Consider the following 16,214-nt stretch of genomic DNA (forward strand, 5'->3'; position numbering starts at 1 on the left):
GGAATCTCTTGCTCAAATGGCCCAGGTGTACTTCTAGCACCTGTGTAGGCATCATCTCCCCTCTACCTTTGTGCCAGTATGTGTGCCCCTAGGGTGGCTGAGGGGCAGCTGTTTGGAGGAGGTGTGGGTGGAGCTTGGACATGTGGGTGCAATATTCCCGTGCACGTCCACGAGGCCCCTGGTTTGCGGTGGAGCTGGGTTTGGGAAGAGAAGAGGAGATGGCTGGATTTCTGTACAGCACTCCGAGGAGTTGGATCATTTGAAATTTGAACCTAGCCTTCCAATGTTGAGTCCCTTTGAAGAACACAAAAGAGCAAAGCTCTGTGCTGGAGGCTGGGGTACCTTGTGGGCACGGGTTGCCCGGCGTGGACTGGTGGGGCGAGCAGGAACCTCTCAACCTAGGGTCCCAGAGCCTCTGTTTGCATCCCGCCCTGGCCCCTGCAAATATTAAGGGCAGCTGGACCGAGAAGTCACATGGCTTCATCAGAGGGGGGTAGGGCGAGGAAGCTGTGGAGGCAGGTTCTGAATCCAGGTCTGCGTGACCCTCTCCTTCTTTCACGAGGCTCCATGCCAGTCTTGACCGTAAGTCAGAATTTTGGTGCCCTGGAGGCCTCTTGGTTAGAAAGTGAGGCCCCGTTGTGTCTGCTGGAGTGCCCTTCCCGGTGCAGAGAGCCTCCCTTTCTCGCGAGACCATGAATTCACTGAGTGCAGGGTCCATATCTTTTTTGACTTTGCTTTATTTCGTGTGCCTGGTACAGCCCGGTCCAGAGTAGGCACTCAGCACAAGTGTGGCTGACCTATTGGACCCACCGACTAGTGGGAAGATGCTAATCAGACAATCTTGGTGCAAGGTGCTGCTGGTCACGCTGGTATCCAGCAGTGCGTGAAGAGTCTGGGGTCGGGGGGGGGGATGGACTGGGACCCTGGGATCGACATATACACGCAACTATGTATAACATAGATAACTACTGAGGACAGACTGTATAGCACAGAGAACTCTATCAATGCTCTGTGGTGACCTAAATGGGAAGGAAGTCCAAGGAAGAGGGGGTATATGTATACACGTGGCTGATTCACTTTGCTGTACAGCAGAAACTAACACAACATTGTAAAGCAGCTATACTCCAAAAAACAAAAAAACAAAAAAACCCCACCTCGATAGCACATTTTAATAACACCAGACTTTGAATCTTGTGATACCATGGTGAACTCACAGAGATAAACTAGTTGTGAAATGTAATAAAATAATCAAATGGAAAAAAAAAGTCTGGGGTGGAGGTGGGTATGGGGAAGTATTGGGAAGCCCTGCCTGGGGGTGGCTATGGGATGAGTTGCCTTAGACTCCATTAGTCTGGGAACCCAAATAATAGGGCAAAAGACTCTGGTGATTCCCCCTTCCCAGTTGCACTAATGCTGCAACCCCTCCTCCACCCCCTTGGAGACCCCAGATGAGGAAGGCGCTTGAAGCATCCCCTCGCTGTGTGGTCCTCCACACACAACACTTCTTTTTCTTTTTCTTTTTTTTTTTTTGCAGTACGCGGGCCTCTCACCATTGTGGCCTCTCCCGTTGCGGAGCACAGGCTCTGGACGCGCAGGCTCAGCGGCCATGGCTCCCGGGCCCAGCCGCTCCGCGGCATGTGGGATCTTCCCGGACCGGGGCACGAACCCATGTCCCCTGCATCGGTAGGCAGACTCTCAACCACTGTGCCACCAGGGAAGCCCCACACACAACATTTCTTATCTGCAGAGTGAATGAACAGGACACAACAATCCCTTTCCCCTCCAATTCTGTGGGCTGAGGCCACTGAACTTGCAAGGGAGCATGAGGGGGCATTGCTGGAGGCAATGCAGAGAACCACAAGCTCCAGTATGGGGGCCACGGACCCTCCTGCCCATTTCCACTCCTACTGTGTTGTTCAGGTCCCCTCTGTGGGATCGAGCCCAGCAGCCTACTGACAGATTTCTCTGTCTCTCAGCCCAGTTTCCTCAATCAGCCTAACTATTAATCTTCCCAAGCTGTAGTTTGCTCATGCACTCACCTGCTCAGAAGCCTCCAATGGCCAAATCTGGCTGGCAAATGATTAATATTTATCGACTCTAAAATGCTCATTCAAATTGATAAGAAAGGCCTCAAGACTCCAACAGATAAACAGGTGAAGGATGTGGACCCACTGCTTCACCCAAGAGGATAAGCAGAGAGTAAACAAATGCTTGGAAAATAGTTCAACTGGTTAGTGATCAAAGAGATGCAAATGAGAGCAGTATGGAGATAGCATTTCCTACTTATTAAATGAGCAGAATTTACAAACACCATGACCCGGTGCCAGCCAGATTGGATGAAGTCTGTGCCCCTCGGTCTCTGGAAGCAGTGTGCAAAACTCTGGAAAACAATCTAGTACAATGTAACAAGAGCCTTGAAAATATTATTACCTTTTGACTCATTAATCTCACTCCTGGGAATTGATCTTAAGACCATAATTCAGCAGAAGAAAAAAGCTCCAGGCATGCCACTGGCATTATTCTCCTGTATTTCTCCAGGCAGTGAGATGGTTAAGAAAACCATACCTAATCTAGTCAATACAATATTATGCTGCCACAAAAATGATAATTATAAAGGATATGCAGAAGCATGGAAACTGTTTATAACATCATGTTTGTTGAGAAAAAGCAGGATACACAATTTGCATGAACACTGTGATTGCAACCACAAATAGTAAGTATTCATGTTGACAAAGTCTGGAGGAGAATATGCAAAAATGAAAATTATTGAAGGTTGGGGAATTGATGAGTGGTTTTCCTTTTTGTTTAAGAATCTTCTTTTTTGGGACTTCCCTGGTGGCGCAGTGGTTAAGAATCCACCTGCCAGTGCAGGGGATACGGGTTTGAGCCCTGATCCAGTTGCTGCAGAGCAACTAAGCCCACGAGCCACAACTACTGAGCCCACGCACCGCAACTACTGAAGCCCGTGAGCCTAGAGCCTGTGCTCCACAACAAAGGCAAGCCACCACAATGAGAAGCCCGTGCACCACAATGAAAAGTATCCTCCACTCGCCGCAGCTAGAGAAAGCCCGCGCGCAGCAACAAAGACCCAACACAGCCAAAAAAACAAACAAGCAAACAAACAAAAAAAACGCTTAGAAAAATAAAAATAAAATGCACGTGCTCATGGATCTCAAAATTCACTGTTTAGGAAATTATCCTGCAGTTATTCTTTTTTTTTTTCCTCCAAAGAGTGCATCTATTTGTTTATTTAAGTTAATTTTCCTCTACGAATTTATTTTATTTTTTATAAATTTATTTATTATTTTTGGCTACATTGGGTCTTCGTTGCTGCGTGTGGGCTTTCTCTAGTTGTGGTGAGCGGGGGCTACTCTTCATTGCGGTGCACGGGCTTCTCATTGCAGTGGCTTCTCTTGTTGTGGAGCACGGCCTCTAGGCGCATGGGCTTCAGTAGTTGTGGCTCACGGGCTCTAGAGTGCAGGCTCAGTAGTTGTGGCGCACGGGCTTAGTTGCTCCGCAGCATGTGGGATCTTCCCAGACCAGGGCCCGAACCCGTGTTCCCTGCATTGGCAGGTGGATTCTTAACCACTGCGCCACCAGGGAAGCCCTCTTCTACTTATTTATTTATTTATTTATTTAGCAGCACTGCATGGCATGTGGGATCTTAGTTCCCCAGCCAGGGATGGAACTTGTGCCCCCTGCATTGGGATCACAGAGTCTTAACCACTGGACCGCCAGGGAAGTCCCTTCTGCAGTTACTCTTGAAATGTACACGAAGATATGTGTAGCTCAATAGCCAATGTAGCCTTGTTTGTGGTAGCATATGATGTAGGAAACAACCTAAGTATCATTAATAGGGGTTGGTTACATAAATTTTAGTACGTCCATATACAGCCATCAAAAAGAATGAACGAGGTCTATATGTTTTTATATGGAACAGTATCAAAGATACTAAGTTAACAAAGCAAAGTGCAGAAGAGTGTAATAATATTTATCATTTCTATCAAAACACTGTGGGATGAAATACATATATATATATATATATATATATATATAATTATACACACATATATGATACACGCATAGACAATCTCTGGAAGAGCATAAGTAAAATAGGTGAGAGTAACTGCCCAGAATTTTGTATTGGAAAGACTCTGGTTGAGAGGGAGGGAAGGGCAATGCTTGTCTAGCCAGCAGACTGTATTGAGTCTCAGGGTAATTTGAGGGGCTTGTGGATTCAAGTAATAGAGATCTCCCCACCTCCACGCCCACCACAGCCGCCCCTAGGCACTGCCCAGATCCTGGGAGACTTAGGTTTTACTATGTAATCTTTTGTGCTGTTTGTTTTTTAAAACCCTGTGCCTGTATTACCTCTTTTATAATTTAAAATTTTTGAAAAAGAGGAATTTCCTGCCTGAGGCAAGACCCACCTAAGAAGTGGGGGCTCTCCAGGCTGCAGCTGGAGCCTCTCCTCAGCACATGCTGGACCCGGGCGCCCTCTCTTTTTTCAGCTCAAGATTTTATCCTCTCCCTTCTCTGACCAGCAGCTGGATGGCTTCAGAGATGGGTTTTTGGTCAAGACATATTTCAGTAGCTTCTCTGAGTCCAAGGGCTTTATTCTAAGATGGGGATGATTTAAAAAACTAAAAAAAAAAAAAAAAAAAAAAATTTAGGTGAGAATAATGTATACTTCACAGGGGGGTTTAAGAGGACAGGAGCTGGTACTGGGTGGTACCCAGAGATGGGACAGACCGCTTTATCTCTGACTTGGGCAGAAAGGGTAATGTTGACCCATGAGGGGGTCGAACCAGCACACAGGGGGAGTGGAAGGGATACCCCTCATCAGCCAGCGTACTTTGGGGGTGCAGGTTATAGAAAACCCAACCCAAACTGGCTTAATCTGGCCTCCTTGTCCTTCTTTGGGAGGAGAAATCAGGCCTTCCCCCATCACGGGACAAAAATCTTTCCCTTCTCTCTGGGATATCTTAGGTCAAAACTCACTTGAGACAGTGGTCACTTGGAGGGTATGATGTACTGACTGACTTGGGTTGGGGTTCCTGAATCAGTCCCTGGCAGGGAGTGTGACACTGCTATGATTATCCTGGCTGCACCAGGGCCGTCTTACAGACTAGATCAAACCCAGAGCCACATTATTGCTGAACAGCGGAGAGGGGGGAAGAGATACTCAAAAGGGGGTCAACTACGAGGACCACCACAACCCCCCAGGTCCAGGTGACAGTGTCTCGGCTGGACATTGAGCTAAATAAAGACAATGCATCCATTCACCCACTCATTCATCTGTTTAATCATTTATGACATGACTACTGGGGGCCAACCATGGGACCAGGGGCTGGAAATGTAGCAGCGAACAGCCACCGTCTGCCAAGTCCTTGCTTTCTTCAAGCCTTTGCCCCTGCTTCCCCTTCTCAGTGAGGCCTCCCTGATCTCCCTGCTTAGTCCTGCACCTCTGGCTCTCACCTGGCACACAGGTCTTCCCATACCCTGCTCTACTTTTTCTTTTATTTCCATAACCTTCCAACAGAATGTAAGTTAGTTACTTACTGGGTTTATTGTTTATTGCCTGTCTCTTCCTACTAGAATGTAAGCTCCGGGAGTTCCCTGGCGGTCCAGTGGTTAGGACTCGGTGCTCTCACTGCCAGGAGTTCAATCCCTAGTTGGGGAACTAAGATCCCACAAGCCACACAGCACAGCCCCCCAAAAATAGTAAGCTCCATGAGAGGAGGAGTTTTTGTCTTTTTACCCAACTGATGTAACGGCAGCCCTTGAAGCCATCCTGGCATCAGCAGTCACTTAATAAGTGGTCGTTGAATAAGTGACTAAAGGTCCTTGCCCCCACTGTGTACCCATGGGTGTTTACCTGTGCCTGTGATGGGGGAGAACTCAGAAATCAAATAATCCCGAACACAAATAAGTAATTATAAGCGGGGATAAATTCTATGATGAGAGAATATGGGCCACAGTGAGAGCACGTGTGCCAGTGAGAGCACTGGTGCTGGGGGACAGTGTCCTTCAGGAAGTCATATTCGAGCTGGGCTCTGGAGGATGAGTAGGAGTTGGCTGGGGGGTGAGGAACAGAGTAGGAGGCCTTCTGCAGGAACTGGGCTGGGCCTGGTGGATTCTCCCACAGAGCCACGAGGAGAATTGAGGTCCAGGAGGACCGCAGCCTGTCCCAGGTTTCAGATCACTTTAATAGAGGGAAAGCAGCAGCTCTTCCCAGGGCCGTGGGAGCTCAGTACTGACGCACAGGTGCCATGAGGTGCTGGGCCCAGGTAGCCGGCCTCAGGGGTGACAGATGCCTCTTACCCCTGCCTTGGCTACTTCCTGGCCCTCTGTGTGCTCCAGGGTCTCAGCACCCAAGCTGCTCCCAGCCAGAGGCCCTCACTCAGCACCAGAGTTCTTTCTGTGGCCTGCATTCTACATTGCTGATGATGGAGACGACACGGAGAACAGCATGCGTGGATTCGGGGCAAGGGTGTCCAAATCTCACGCGATGCTCATGGAGTTCCTGGAGGGAGCCCAGTGCCATTGCCTTCCTCTTTTCTGGTTCAAGAAGTGGCTCAGAGGAGAAGGGACTTATTCAAGGACACCCAGGAGCGTGTTTCAGAGCTGGAGGGAGGCTGTGGACGGACCAGGGGTGGCCACCCCAGGCTTGGACAAGGATCATAATGACCTTTGACTCCTGCTGCCCCTCACTGCCCCTTCCCTCCAGGGTGGGGCCTGCAGCCCCTCTCTCCCATCCTGGCTGAGAGAGGGAGGGCTCCTTTCTTACTGATGCCGAAGCTATTGATTTATTTATTATTTTTGGAAGGTTTTTAATTTCAAAAAAATATTTATTTATTTATTTGGTTGCACCAGGTCTTAGCTGCAGCAGGCGGGCTCCTTAGTTGCCGCACATGAGCTCCTGAGTTGAGGCATGTGAACTCTTAGTAGCAGCATGCATGTGGGTTCTAGTTCCCTGACCAGGATCAAACCTGGACCCCCTGCACTGGGAGTACGGAGTCTTCTCCGCTGCGCCACCAGGGAAGTCCCGATGCGGAAGCTATTTAGTGAAAGTCCCAAGGCAGTTTGGTTCCTTCTGTTTCCTGGGAGTCTCCTGTTTTGAGGAATCTGGGCAAGTGACTTGGGGCCAAGTCAAAAACCAGCCCAAGCTGCATCTTTCTCAAGGGCGTTTGTCAAGCCAGAGCTCCCAGGAGTGGCCCCAAGCCCTCCTAGTCGTGCCTCAGGGTAAGATTCCAGCCTCCCTGGGCACTCCCCTCAGGTGTGAGCAGCCTTAGTCCCGCCCCCTTTTCTTATTTTCTTTTTTTTTTTTTTTTTTTAACCATGCTGCGCTGCTTGCAGGATCTTAGTTCCCCCGACTAGGGATCGAATCCAGACCGCCAGCAGTGGAAGTGCAGAGTCCTAACCATTGGCCTACAGGGAATTCCTCCTCGACCCTCCCCCCACCCCCCACCTCCTTTTAGGTTGTCTTAACTCCTGAGTCCTATAGCCTGACCTGGATCCTTCACAGCTCTGGGCCCTCCCGGTCCCCAATCCCAGGGAACCGTAGACATCCAGGATCCTCCTTGGACCCAATCCCTCAGCACCACCATGTATAGACCAAGCCCTGCACAGAGCTCAGTGGGGGTCAGTTCACTCCCGTTGCCCTTTCTGGATCAATCTGCCAGGAGGCCTGTGTCAGCCTCCCTCCAGTCCCATCACTTGCTTTGGACCTCTTTGCTTCCAGGTTTGACTTCAGGTCTCTCCTTTGCACCTTAATATAGCTTAAAGACTGACCGTATGTGCGGGTGTGGGTTGGGTAGAAACTCTGATGAGCCCTAACGCTGAGTGCACAACTTGTAGGATGAGGCAGGTGGGCTACAACCTGCCCAAACTTCAAGGTACAGAGGGCAGCGTGAGTTTGGTGACTGAGGTGGAGAGGGCAGGAAGGCATCCTTCCTCCCTCAGTCCAGGCTCTCTGGCTGCCCTGACTGCCTGGCTTTGAAAGATGGAAGAGGGGTTCTGTGGCTGACTCGTCACCTGGTGGCAGGGTAAGATTGCACAGAAAGTACACTTAACCGTGTCAGCTCTTCCAGAAGCCGCAGGCTTCCGACTGCAAAATAGAATCTAGGTATCACCACTCTACCCCTGCCTCTCTCACCTTACTCAGGTGCTGGTTCAGAGCCTAATCACTTAATTTGTCAGTGGCACCTCGTGGTGTCACTTCCCCTGAGCCCAGATACCTATTAGGTGTGGGCTAATGAACAGCTGATAACATCTCTGCGTTACCTCTGGGAGGTATCTGCTTCTCACTGGGGACTCTGAAACCAGACCTGTCTGCAAACACTCTACTGCATCCCTCTGACTGGTGGGACGGTTGCTCAGGGGGAGCCTGGGGACGTGCTCTGTTTGACAAGTTGTAGAGAGCTGTTTAAATCCGAATGTTATCCTGTCTCTTCCCTGTTCTGCAGCGGGAAGCAGCATCCCACGTTCAGCTCTGAAGAATGGAAACTCAGGCTTGAGGCGGGGATACGGGGAGGACCGGACAGGAACGTCAGTGCATACTGGTGCATTTCCTCCACAGGCAGATCTGTGCTCTAAGTGGGAGGAAAGAGGATTATGTTCATTTTATTATTATTTTTTGGCCTCACCACACAGCATGCGGGATTTTGGTTCCTCAAGCAGGGATCAAACCCGCGCCCCCTGCAGTAGAAGCTCGGAGTCTTAACCGCTGGACCGCCAGGGAAATCCCAGATTACGCTCATTTTGAACTGTGTGGAAACTTGGGCCACTTGCATCCAGGACTCTGAGGACTTTCTAGAGCTTTCCCCAGGGAGAATGCCCCTCCCCTCAGGGAGTGAGACCTTCCAGTCTCTGAAAGACTCAGCCTCCGAAGATGGAGGAGCTGCACTGGGTCTGTTCACACCAGGAGAGGGAGGCTGAGTTTGGGGTGTGGGAAATTGTTATGAAAACAGAGAAGCTCTGTGAGCTTCTCCACCACTTACTGGCTGTATGATATTAGTGACTTTTTATCTCTCTGGGCTTCAGTTTTTTCATCTATAAAATGAATTATTAATCATTGCTAACAAGTATTGAGTGCTTACCAGATGCCAGACACTGTTCAAAGCACTTTATGTGTATCAACTCATTGAATTCTCTCAACAAATGATGAGGTGGGTGTTATTATTATTTCCAACTTAGAGATGGGGAAACACTTTACCAGGATTCAAACCCAGGCAGTCTGGCTTCAGATTTTGTACCATTTGCCATCCCTCCATTGCAAGGCAGTGTGGAGATGAAATGATAACATGGATGTGAGGGTTCTTCGAAGGGCAGAACGGCTGGTACGTATTGCTAATTCTTCAGTGGGTCTCAATGGGAAATTGCCTTTCAGTTCTATCAAATATGCAGAATTTAAGCTAAGCAAACAAGTGAACAAAAAAGCCAGCCACGATGATGATAAATGCAGCCGGAAAGGTAGGATCTTCACAGAAGCCAGAAAAAAATCCAGCACTGTCCAGAGAAAAGGACACCCATATGGCTCCCTGCCTTGGATATTCTGGTCCCTTGGCAGGTAGGAGGCTTCAGAGGAGTACGTCAGCCTTCACCTAAGTGTCAATCCATCAATCCCCTTCACTCTGATTTTGTACTGAACAAAGAACCTTCTGGTATTGATTTCCTTTCCCAAAAGTCTGTCCTTCCTGAAAGAGATTGTGCTGACCAATCAACCTCAGGATTCCTGTCTCCTAGGTGGTTTCATTTCTCAGTGTAAATTAATAAATTGCACTTCAGGTTTAGCAATCAGTCTCTTCTGAGTTTGTTTAGTGTGGGTCATCCTACCCCGCCGCAACCCCCCCCCCCGCCCCCCACCTAATCACAGCAGTTAAGTTCCCAGGGAGAGGCTGGAGGGGAAACACCATCAGGGTAGTATAAGAAAGATGTCCAAAGAATGGTATAAAAATGTACCCTGTGAGAATGTAGAGGACAGAGAGAGGGCTTCTCTGTGGGGGAAAGGAGCATCAAGGAAGGCTTCCTGGAGAAGGATGATGTTGGTACAGGAAGAGGGATATTATGCATAGAGGTCGAAACAGGCTCTGGAGTCTGCCTACCCGGGTTGGAAGTCTATCTCTATCCCCTTATTGGCTATGTGACTTAGCCAAGTTACTCTATCTCTCTAGGCCTCAGGTTCTTCATCTTTAAAGTGGGCATAAAAATAGTAGCCACATTATGGGGTGGCTGTAAGGATGAAATGATTATATATAATATATATAGCTCTTAGCACAGTGCTGGGCCCGCAGGCAACACTCAGAATGGCTGTCATTACTGTTGCCATTGTTAATACCCAAAAGGATATTTTCATCGAGGAGAATTCTAGGAGAAGGAGACACATTGAGGCTTGCTGTATCCCCAGAGGCGATTTTGTCTCAAAAGGAGGGAGAGTTGAGTCTGAGTTTGCTTTAAGACCCAGAGGGCAGAAAGCTCTTTGCAGTATACGGCTCTTTCCTTAAGAGTGGTCACAGCCTGTCCTGTGGTTTTGCAGCCCCCAGGAGAGCTGCCTGTACAATCTATAAGAACCCATCAGCCTCGAGAACTTCCGTGGTTTCTGAGTCACCGTCAGGCCATTTCAGCTTCCAAGCAGAAACTCCCAGGGCAGACTTACCATCTAGGTGTTTTTCTGGCCTCCTCTGTGTAGGGAAGGGGAGGGCTGCATCCGGTGTTGCCTGCTGCCCCCAACCGATCCCTGTTTACGTTCAGCCTCTGCACAGAGTCCCAGCATCACAGAGAGTCAGGGCTGAGCGATGTTCAGCACTGGCTTCACAGCTTTCCCAAAGGAAAGGATGCTCCAGGTCACCTAGCTAGGGTTCTCCAGGGCTGGGCCCGGAGAACAGATCCTGGTGGGGCCTTCCCTAGTTTCACCACAAACTTGATTCTGGTCGATTCAGGGAAGAAATGTAGAGAGGGACAGGTCAGCATGTTAGGGGAGCGCCAGGGTTTCCATCATATACGTGCTCTCCGGGCAAGTGGAGATCCCCCCTCCTCCCGGTTAATTCCTGATACCCCTACCCCCATCCCTCCAGCACCATGGAAACTGTTCTAGTTTCTTCCTGCTTCCCTTTGCCTTTCCACAAAACAAAAGTGTTTCATTGGTCCTAGCTCTTTCCTGTCCTTCTTATCCTGGGGGAGCTGGGCATCTGAAAAATCCTGTTATTGTCACTCAGGAATCCTGTCTTCTCTCCGGGGCCCATTTCCTCTTTTCGTGAGAGTGCACGGGGGTGGGTATGGGTGGCTGGGTAAGTAGGGCTGGGAGACACAGATCCGTGGTTGAATGGAGAGGCAATGCTTCTCTCTCTTTTTAATCAATGATGCCTTCTGAAAGGGGTACCCACCCCCATTCCTATTACTAATAATTGATACCTATCAACCTAATTCCAGCTCTTGTTCTGTCCAGCACTTGTGGGAGCACCCTCAGAAGGGATGGGTAGGGTACAGGTTAAGAACGTCTGCCGTAGTTAGCACATCAGCGTGTACAGCCAAGCCCTGCCGTGTACTGTGTGATCTTGGGGGAGTTGCTTAATCCCTCTGGGCCTCAGTTGGCCCAGATAATGGATGTTAATAATGACACCTATCCCCACAGGACTGTCGTGAGATGCAGAGAGAGAATAAACTCAAAGCACTTAGAAGAATGCCTGACAGGTGGTCAGCGCTCGGTGAAGACTAGGTACTATTGATACTTGTTATTCTTTTCCTCAGGGCCGGGGATGTCTCAGTGTTGGCAGCATCCCCCAGCCTGGTCCTTAGCTTTGGAGATTCAGAAATCAACAGTGCACCCAGGGCACTCTGTTCTAGCAGAGTCCACACGGGAGGTCAAGTTACCAATAAGCAGTTGCTTGATGAGCACCGAATTAGAGCAGGGTGGAGTGGGGTGGGCAGCAGGAGGCTCACAAGGCTAGTGTGGTGGGGTCTGTGACTCCCATTTCTATCACTGACACTGGTCCCAAAGCTCCCTGTGGCTGGTAAGGGGCCCTGTTCTCTGCACCGCAGAAGGGAGGCTGATCTGGTTGCAACATCTGCTGACTCCAGCATCCACCAGGGTTGACCTGATTGGCCAGAGCAGCCCCCTCTCCTCAATGCCTCTTTGGGGATCCTTCTAGATTCACTCTAGGTTGAAAAGAAAGGTTTTCCCAGGGCAGGGGGCCTCATCTTCATTCAGGGCTCTGCAGCGGCTCCCCACCCTGTCAGACGGCTTTGAACACAGCAGGAGACATGCTGAAGGGTCCAGCTCTAAGAGTCTGTGCCCTTTCCTATCCATTCCGGTTCCGGAACAGACTTCCTTCCCCAGCTCACAGTACAATCGAACTGCACCCCTGCTTTGGACAAGTCCAGTCAATGATGTAAACCAGTCACCCTGGGTTACACGGATGTGCATTTGAGAGCAACTAGAGATCATTTCTCGGGGGTGGAGTTTTTGGAGCAGATGACAGAGTTCACCCATTATACAGCGATTATTTTCTCATTTCTTTTTTAGGTTAGGAGCACTTTCCTATCCTCCTCAAATATGATTCCATGATTTCCTCTCCGTTTTTCAGTAATTAATTTTTCTTAACAACAATAGCTGTTATTTATTAATTAGCTAGTGTGCTAATTGGGTACTTTTCTTACATCTTTAATCCATACAGCAACCTGATTCCAGTTTATAGATGAGGACACTGGAGCCCAGAGGGATCAGTAAGATCAGTAATTGGCCCAATGAGTCTTTTTTTTTTTTTTTTTTTGGCATTGCCTCGAGATGATTCGTATTTTTCTCCCCAGTTGAAATGAAACAGAAAATATGTGCATTTACCTTTGTCTCCCCAAACAGGGTCCTGAAACCTCACTTAAGACCATAGCTGGGAAAAACCAGTTTGATTTGCAGCGAGCCCAGATTTTGAAGGAACTAAAAGTTTCTGTCTTGTTTTGTTTGTTTGCTTGACATGTCAGAAATCAAAGTCCTTTACAGGACTGGTTGACAATGTATCCACATATAAAAATTTGGAAGGGGATGAGGGGCAGGAAAGAGTATGTGGACCTTGCCCCGAGAGTGGCGGGGCGGTCGGTCTTGCCTGAGGTTATTTGGAGGAGGCTTGAGGAGAGAGGTCAGTGCAGAGGCAGCGGCGGCATTGGAAGGTGGGCCACGGCTTGTGCAGGGTGGGGTGGGGATGGGGGGGTGGGGGGTAGGGAGTGGGGTGGGGGATGGGTGGTGGGGGTGGTGGGAGATGGGGGGTGGGGAGTGGGGGGTGACTTAGTGCAGCTCATTCCTATTGCCAAATGGCAAACCATTCTTCCCTGATCTAAATAAATATACCCACCTCCCCACCCCCTTGTCATAGGGTGGAGCCTGGGCATCCAGACATGCTCATAATGGGAAGGAAAATCCCCCCCAGCACCAGTACTTGGGTGGGAAGCAAGATACCCAGTGGTAAAGTTCCCTCTTTTCCCCAGTGCAATACTGTCCCATGGCTGGTATCCCCAGAGCCTGGACTGGCCTTCACTGGCTCGTTGACTGGCTCTCTGGCCTGGGAGGGGTTTTGAGCAGGTAAGTAGTGTCATCAAATGGGAACGATGGACGTCAACTCTTGCAGCAGAGTGGCGACGGTTTGGAAGCAGGTAATGTCCAGGTGAGAGATGATGAGTGTCTGAATAGGGCAATGGCCAAGGATGGAGAGGAGAGATATTAAGGGGTAGAATCAATAGGACCTGATTGATTGATATGGGCTGACATCCAAAGGCCTTCACTTAGGCGGCCACTCCAGCCTCCAGTGCTGCCACTGCCCTTGCTCTAGCTGGTTGCTGAATGTTCTTGCTGTACTCGGGCTCCATGCCTCTGAACGGAGTATGCCGGCTTCTGCCTGGAAGACCATCCCCTCCCTCCAGAAATCTTGGATTCCTTTGTCTGTTTCCCCCACTAGAGAATGAGCTCCTTGAGGGAAGGGGCTGAATCTCTTAGCTCTGAATCCCAGCACCTGGCACAAAGCCTAGAGCGCCACGTATATTTGTTGAGCGAATCAATCACTTACAAAAGTTGCAGGGTGGAGCGGAAAGAAAGAAATGAAGAGGGAAGGAATGAAGACATCCCCAGGCGCACCGTCAGATCTTATTATAATCACTCCTCTCTCTGATGTTACACACTAATCCTCATCGGAGTGAGGCTTGAGAGTGATCTAAATAGCATCTGTCTCTGCTAGATGCTGGAACTCGAACCAAATAAAACGGGAATGGTTCAAAGAATATTCTATTATTCCGTCCCAACGGTTTCGGTAAGACGGTCACATTACCAGAGGGAGCGCCTTGCAGACTTAGATGCGGGTGGCGGCCACCGAGAGCCAGAAAGAGATAACAGGATAAGGTGGACAGAGCCTGGACAACCCGTCCGGGTCCTGAGCTCCAGTCCTGGATGTACGGATAGCCCGGGAGCTGGGCCTTTCTGAGGGTTCCTGCAGATTTACATTCTAAAATCTCTGTCTCTTTGCTTTGACTTTTTGTGTTCCTCCCTTGCTGCTTCCACACTCACTGATCCCCCAGGTCCTCAGGAGACCAAAATGTAAGCCGGAGCAGGAGATAGGCCTTGAATTAATTTCAGTGTCTTTGTATCTCACAGTAAAATAGAAAATCTTGCATCTTAAGTCCTGTTTGTCCAGGGCTGCTATATTTTCTTTTTTTTTTTCCCCAACAATTAATTTTTTTTAAGAAAAGACTTATTTTCTCTAATGTCCCATTAGCCAATGTGAAGTCTGGGAGTGTTAAAGCACTCACAGAGTGACTTTGGGCAAGTTCCCCTGAAGACCCCTCCCAAGCCTGCTTCTCTGGCTCTGTTTGCATACCTGGACCCCGGAGAACCCAGTACTATCCCTAGGCAGTCTGGCTACTGACTACCATACCTTCATCAACCCATCTCATACTTCTTTTGTGACAATTCATGTAATTAATCAGCCTCATCTTACAGGTGGGGCTTCCAAAGGGCTGGCTTGGGGTTATGTAACTCGTGAATGCCGGGGTATAGGATCAGAGCCACCCCTATCCTACACAGCGCGTGCTTGGGTGGTTACACTTGATCCTTTGTGTTTGGGTAGCAATCTGGAAGATACTCCCTGGTTCTGGTTTTCCACTGTCCTAATCTCTTAATTCTTCTGCAGTAGAAAAGAAAGGTGGGCTTGGAATACCTTGAGTCCCTGGGCCCCAGGAGGAATCCAGGAGGCTGGGCTCGGGGGGGCTGTAGACTGCACTGAATATACAAGCAGCTCTCCCCCAGATTCAGCTTTCTATACGGGGAAATGGCCACGGAAGCCATTAGTTCACTCGCTCTGGGCCAGAATGAGAGCAGCGCCCGCTGGTTCAGCTGGCTAGCTCATGCTGATCACGAGCTCCGACGGGCAATTATATATGTCTTTGATTAATAAAAAATGGAGCAATGAATGAATATTTAATCAACAAGGTCTGGCAGGTTGACTCTTTCAGAACCTGGGCTGGAGGGGGAGGCAGGGAGTAATCAAAGGGGTCCTTGGTGGTGAAAAGGCAATGCACCACTCCAGGGGGTGGTTTCTGGAAGGCTGTTGTGGACTGGAAAAAAAAAAGCACAACCTAAAAGTTGTGAGCTATGTTTTATTCAGTGACCTTACTGAGGACTATAGCCTGGGAGGCAGCCTCTCGGCTCTGAGAAACTGTTCCAAAGAGGTCAGGGAGGAGTCAGATATCTAAACGTTTTTGCTGGAGAAACAACAACAACAACAATAACAACAACAGCCCATGTAGTCAGACAGGAAAAGATTACTACCGATCACAAAAACAGACATCTCAAGTTCATGATTTTAGCGTTTTTCTAAGTATGGGAAGAGGAAAGCATGTTGGCTCATTGAAGTTATTCCTGCATAAGATCTTAACTGGGACTTCCCACTGGTACAGTGGTTAAGAGTCCGCCTGCCCATGCAGGGGACACGGGTTGAAGCCCTGGTCCGGGAAGATCCCACGTGCCGCAGAGCAACTAAGCCCATGCGCCACAACTACTGAGCCCCTGTGCCACAACTACTGAAGGCTTCATGCCACAACTACTGAAGCCTGAGCGCCTAGAGCCCGTGCTCTGCAACAAGAGAAGCCCGCGCATCACAACGAAGAGTAGCCCCTGCCCGCTGCAACTAGAGAAAAGCCCCGCCGCAGCAACGAAGACCCAGCGCAGCCAAAAATTA

This window comes from Orcinus orca, chromosome 8, assembly GCF_937001465.1.
Source record: "Orcinus orca chromosome 8, mOrcOrc1.1, whole genome shotgun sequence".
Classification (NCBI taxonomy): domain Eukaryota; kingdom Metazoa; phylum Chordata; class Mammalia; order Artiodactyla; family Delphinidae; genus Orcinus; species Orcinus orca.